General features: G+C 44.6%; 1 long non-coding RNA gene across 1 annotated transcript; it reads right to left on the bottom strand.

Annotated features, from left to right (window-relative positions):
• Positions 1-433: 433 nt before the first annotated feature.
• LOC148121200 (uncharacterized) lies at positions 434-5,143 on the bottom strand. Its single transcript, XR_015738604.1, has 3 exons — positions 5,001-5,143; positions 3,332-3,360; positions 434-591 (listed from the first exon to the last, which is right to left on the bottom strand). It is a non-coding gene; the product is annotated as an uncharacterized LOC148121200 (long non-coding RNA).
• Between the last annotated feature and the right edge of the window lie 1,312 nt (positions 5,144-6,455).

The following is a 6,455-nucleotide window of genomic DNA, read 5'->3' as shown; positions in this document are numbered from 1 at the left end:
ATATGTTGTCTTGGACATTATTAGCTCAGATTACTGCATTTATGTCACCTCTTTTCTAGTAGTAAAAACCTTAGAAACAGCACAGCTTATGGTAAGATCATGAAGTATGTTATGATACATACGGTTTCATCAGCATGGAATATTGTGCAGTCATTCGAAATGATGATTCAAAGACAATACAAGCCAATGAAATGTGACTCAGATAATGTTATCTTTCTGGTGGTTGACTATGAGCTAACCAACACCTCTGCCCCCAGGGAAGATATGTGCACACAGACAGAGACAAAGACAGAGGTGTAATGTCTCCAGATGTTTCCGCAGAACACTCGGAGAGTTTCTTTTAGGAAAACAATACTCATTGGAACCTTCCCCTGTTACAATGGTGGAGCATAAGACATATAACCACTTGTTGCTATTTTTCACTTACTTCAAACCTGCCTGGAGAAAGTGTGTCACGGCATCCACGCTGTCTTCCAAGTGAGCGTGGGGTGTGCGAAGTCTGGGAAGTGAGTGTAGAAAGTGCCACACATGAGGCTGCTGGTGGAGGCTTTCCAATCTGGATAGCACATCCTCGGTTTTATTGAGATCCACCTGATAGATAAAAAAAAAATGCCAAAAGTTTTCCTAGTTAATGTTTAACCAGGCAAAGAAGACACAGAAAGGCAGATGGACAAGATACTTCAGATGGGTACGAAGCTCATGGCTAGCACCTGCCTATGTTCGACAGACAAGATTTTTAAACTACTAGGTTGCTTCTACTTTTAAAATGGATAAATTTGTATGTCTAAAATAGAGTATCAACACCAAAAAAAAAACCACTAAAATAACTGTAAATGATCATAAAGAAAAATAAGGTAAGAAGAAAAGCAGCCAAAAAAGTAGAAGGAGGAAGGAAAGAAGGATTCAGGGAAGAGAAGAAGGGAGGGAATGGAAGCAGGTCTTTGCTGTCACAGGCCCCACCAATGGGTGGTAGCCTGGCAGAGCTGCTCAGGGTACCAGCCCCCATCCCCTCAGGCTGAGTTTGCTTCTGAAGTCCCCATCAGATAGAGAAAGTAAATCTTCTCGGCATGTGCTTGGTGTGGGGAGCTCTGACCAGGAGGCTGGGCTCTCAGGGAACCATCAGCCTTAGCTGAGGCTAGACCAGACAGCCAGCAAGAGGTGTGGAACCTGGGCTCAGGAACAGCTTCTAGGCCTGGCCTTTCAGCTCCCTTCATATCTTCCTGGAATTGTAAAACCTGTGTCTTGCCCATTCCTTCACTCTCCCAGGAGACAGGCGCTCCACTCCCACTCTCTTCCCTCTATGGGAAGCGGCAGCTCCCACCGCCTGGAGTCTGTTGCCTGAAGTGTGTGCTGCTCTCGCCTGATCCCTCCACGGTACGGAGACAGTGGATCCGCTATCTTCTTGAAAATACTTTTTCTGGACGTCCCAATCGCTCTGCCTCATTCCCTTCCTCCTTCCAGCCTCGCACACCTTCTCAGATGCATTTTCTGCCTCCTCTTCATCCACACTCTCCATCCTCCGAGCATCGCTTCTTCCCCAGCCCCACACATCAACCTCAGACTGTGTACCTCAGCTCCCAGTTTGTGTCCTCACGCCCTCCTTGACAACACCGCCATGCCCCAGCCCAGCTCCTCATTTTTCCTCTCCCCTTCCTTCCCCTCACCACACAGTCAAGGAAAGCTTGGAAAGATCGAATTCATGTCTCACTCCTCGGCTCTTCTCATCCCACAGAGCATTCCACTCTATAAGAAAATCAAGCAGAAAACCAAACACGTGGTGGCGCATGCCCGGAGATGGAGGAGCTTGAGGGACAGAGGTATTGGGAGTTCAAAGTTATTCATGACATGGACAGATGGGGTCCACCCTGAGCTCCTTGAGACCCAGGGAAGGAAGGAGGGAGGGAGGAAAAAACGGAAGGAGGGAGGGAAAGGAGGAGGGGAAAAGAGAGGAAAGGAAGACGTTAAGTGATATGATGTCATCACCAAACTTCTACAACAAAAACATGGGCCTAGAATCCTTTCTCTGTGACAAACAGGCCTGCTTTGCTGTGGCCCCACTTCAGCTCACCATATGCACTACCCGAATGCCTGTGCATAGTAATCAGACCGTGGACATGACAGCAGCTTCCACTTTCCACAGTCGCCATATCTTTTTCCATGTCAGTTACTGGTTGGATATACGGTAAGGCATCAACATTTACTTAACCTAGTTTTGAATATTAAAATAATCCATCCTTCTAAATAACCTACTTACGTGTGGAAGTGTTTAGTGTAAGTAAGATAAATTGTCAGAGAGGACACAAAGGGCATCAAGCTGTTTCTCAGAATCGATTGTATCAGCCTTTCATTGCCACAAGCCATCTGACATTTAGGTGAGCTACTCATCACAAGTCCCTTAAAATGCTAATTGATCGTTAAAGTAGTGCTTCACCCGATTAAGCTAACAGCCCTCCGTTATTTGTAAACTGAGCTTTCACAAACCTTGATGAGCCCCTTTGCCCTGGTACTGCAGTTAGGGTAGGCGTCTGATCCCAGTAAGGAGTCATTTAATGGATGCATAGGCACTCCTGCTCCACCCAGAGCAATGGCTGGCCTTTAGTGTTGGACGCTTCCAGTGGTTTACTACGTACATGTTTGCTTAAGCTGCCTTGCCGTCTTCTGAGAAGTGTTCAGACACAATGTCAGAGCACAGCGCTGCCAGAAATACCTGGGCTTTGAGTGTCTGGAGGAGCAGTGTGAGCAGGCAAGAACCTCGGTGTTGACAGGTTCACCCTTTGCTTGAGCCTCCACAGCGCTGGCTCTGCTGATGGCTGGGTGTGTCTCTGCTGTGAGGTTGTCTGTCCTTGAAAGAGGCTTAGCAGCATTTACCTCCTCTGCTCACCAGAAACAAAGAATGGCCTCTCCACCCACCCTCGCTGTGACAACCTCAAATGTGTACAGACGATGACAAGTCGTCCTATTGAAGACTATGACCTTAACTGAAAGTCCTACATTTAAAGCAAGTCAACAGTAATACGCCAAACACAAATCTCACCATCTTTGAGGTCTTGTTGGCTTGAATCCCTCCCACAAAGCAACCTGAGTTCTACCTACCTGACTCACTACCTCCCCTCCCGAACCTTCTCCTTCTCATGGACCCAGAGTTCTGATTTAGAAATCAAAATCCATCTTTCAACCTATATCTGATGTAAATTTATTTCAGTCAAATCCCACCCTGCTTAACTGCTGTAAAAATAATCAGATGATTAACAGTCTTGAAAATATAAACTCAGCCACAAAGAGAACACTGAATCATTGTGTCTGTGTTTCCAGCCTTGCTGGGGATACTCACTGTTAGAAAACTTGAGCCATAAGAGGAACCTACAATAAAACACATTTAACAGATCAGATGGTCAGACCCCCAGAGTGCCTGCTTCAGTCTGCAAGTGAAATGACATGTCCGGGCTCAAACTACAAAGGAGAGCAAATAGAATGATAAATATGAAGACCGCTGTTGTTGCTATATCTCAAACCTCATTGATATAATTTCCAGTAATGCAATCTCAATACTTGGTTCAGTATTGTTGCCGATCTCTCACTACACCTGGCATTGGGAGCACTCACCACAAAAGGAAAATGGAAACACAGAAACGCAAGCTGGATATGTTGGCACACCATATAGTTGGCTGCTTTTACTCTTTGTTCTTTGGGGGGTCCGCCACCCCACTCCCAAGTAAATACACAGAGGCTTATTCTTACCTATGAATGCCCAGCTTTAGCTTGGCTTATTTCTAGCCAGCTGTTCTTAACTTAAATTATTCCATCTATTTTTTGCCTCTGGGCTTTTACCTTTCTTTATTCTATATCTCTTCCTTTCCTTCTTACTCTGGGGCTGCCTGTGTTGATGGGTGGCTAGCCCCTGGCATCCTCCTTTCCTTCTCCTTTTCTTGTTCTTCCCTGTTCTCCTGTGTATTCTCTCTGCCTGGCAACCCCACCTATTTCTCTCTCCTACCTAGTTATTGGCCGTTCAGCTCTTTATTAGACCAATCAGGTGTGTTAGACAGGCAAAGTAACACAACATTACAGAGTTAAACAAATGCAATACATCTTTGCATCATTAAACAAATATTCCATAGCACAAACTAATATAACACATCTTAGACTCATATTCCACAACACCTGCAATCCCAACACCCAGGAAGCAGAGGCAGGAGGATTGCTGAATTCAGAACCTGCCTAATCTACATAGTAAGCTCCAGGTTATCCAGTGCTACAAAGCAAGACCATTTCTCAGAGAATAAACAGTAAAAACCTTCAGATGTGAGGAGAAAGAAAAGTAAAATTATTGTTTTTCAAAATTTTAAATAATATATGCTATGGGGAAAAGCTCAGACAATAACAAACTGAAAATGGATATACCCATCTGGAGAAAATTGGTTTTTTTTCAATTATCAGAAAAAAAAGAAAGAAAAGAAATGCACTTAACTTAGCACTTAACCCCCCTCCAAAACAAATGTTATTACTTATTGAGACAAGATCTTCATCATGTAGCCTAAGTTGGCCTTGACAATATCATCTTGCTCTAGTCCTCAAATGCTGAGGTTACATGCATGAACCTGGACCCCATGACAGAGTCCAGCAGATTTCCCTCATCTGTTGTGGAAGGTGTCTTTTGTTAACACCCTTTCTCAAAAACCAAAAGGAGAGACCAAGTCACATATCCAGAGAAAAAAAGGAATAGAGAAGGTGTGGGCAGTTCTTAAATATGGGCAGACAGCATGGGATGGAGAGATGGCATTAGAAGGGGTGGTTAAACTGGGTAGGTCTCAGCCTATGGGCTTACTCCTCCTTTGTACCCTTTATGCCTCCCAGAGAGGAAGGATCCAACTCCACCCTCCCCAACAGCAAGCAGTGTTGGCCTTGTCCAGCAGGGGGCGCACCTTCTCCTAAATGTGCGAGAAGCTGGTAGCATAAGGGATTCTCAAGCCCCCCAAAACAAGGATGCCTTTTCAGAATCTTACCCGAGGCTTCGGATCTTTTCAGCCAGAGTTTTTGTAAGCTCTTTGCCTTGTGCATTGTTTCAAAAATGTCCTCAGCCAGGTCCTGTATCTCTTTCAAAAAGGCCAAGTTACTGACTTGGCTGTCATCTGTTGCCGTTTGGAACCTAGAAGAACTTCAGACACAAAGAGTAAATATCACTGATGAAAATACTCTTACAGGAATCAGTTCCCCTGGAGTTTGAAGGGGTGTGACACTCCACACCAAACTGTCTTCAGAGAGATACGCACAAGACTCCAAGCCTACCACCAGAAAAACCCTTGACTGACCATCATCCAAACTGGAAATTATCTCTAAAATATGCAAATTTAAGATTAGAAAAAGTATCCTCATTCTCCTCATTATCTATAAAGCTCAAAATTTTATATAGCCATTAGCCACTTTTTTCATATGTTCAACGTGTATTATACCGCACACTTCATGTAAGCTGCAGAGCGTAAGCATCAGTGAGCACGAACAGGAGACGAGGGGATTGTGGGTAGAGATCGATGCTATGAGAAAAGGAGTACTTGGCACTGGGTGGTGGCAAGGGCTCCTAGCTGATAGCTGAGAAATGGCCCAAGAACGGGAAGAACCGGGCATGAGGGCACATGTGAAAAGGCCCAGGGGTGGCGAGAATCAGAAGTATCTGGATAACAGAGAGTGGAAGTTGGTGAGCCAGAAGATTCCAAGCAGTTGGTTGCAGAAAGACAACAATTCAACAGTATATCCACCAGATTCTGAATGCGAACAACCATGAACAACTATTCAACAGATCTTTTGGCGTGACCTGTCTAAGCAGGAGAAACTATTCAAGCGTGCCATTAACTGTAGAAACAGCCTTTGCTAAGCCCAGCATCTGTTCCTGGGGGAAAAAAAAAGTTCCTGAAAATGACATTGACTTCCTCCTCTTCTAAGGACCACTTACAAAATACCTGCTGCTAACTTCCCTTGGGCAGTGGGAACCTCAAGGTTTTCCCACAAAGATCAGGAACCAGTAACAGCAGTGTTTCCTCCCAGCGCCTTTTCAGTATCTTCTGCAGCCACCCACTACATGAGAGCAGAACTGAAATAAAGACACATGGATTTCAAAAGAAATAATGCGGGGCTGCAGAGATGCCTCGGTGGTTAAAAGCAATCTTTGCTTTCGCGGAGGACCGAGGTTTGATGGCTTGAAGCCATCTGTAGCTCCACTCCCAGGGCTTCCAAAGCCCTGTTCTTCCCTCCTCACCAGGCACACATGTGCTGCACAGGCATGCATGCAGACAAAATACACATGCACAAAAAATATTAAAATCGATAGATGTTTTTGAAAAAAGGATGATATAAGGAAAGGCCTTTCTTCAAAGATGCATGGTTGCTACAAATTCAAAAACTGTAAAGAAAGTTCAAGAGAAGTTTTTAAAACTAAAATAAAAATCGGTCTCTTTCTTGAGTTT

Source organism: Myodes glareolus, chromosome 8, assembly GCF_982192425.1.
Source record: "Myodes glareolus chromosome 8, mMyoGla1.1, whole genome shotgun sequence".
Taxonomy (NCBI): Eukaryota; Metazoa; Chordata; class Mammalia; order Rodentia; family Cricetidae; genus Myodes; species Myodes glareolus.
This window is presented reverse-complemented; position numbering and strand designations above follow the sequence as displayed.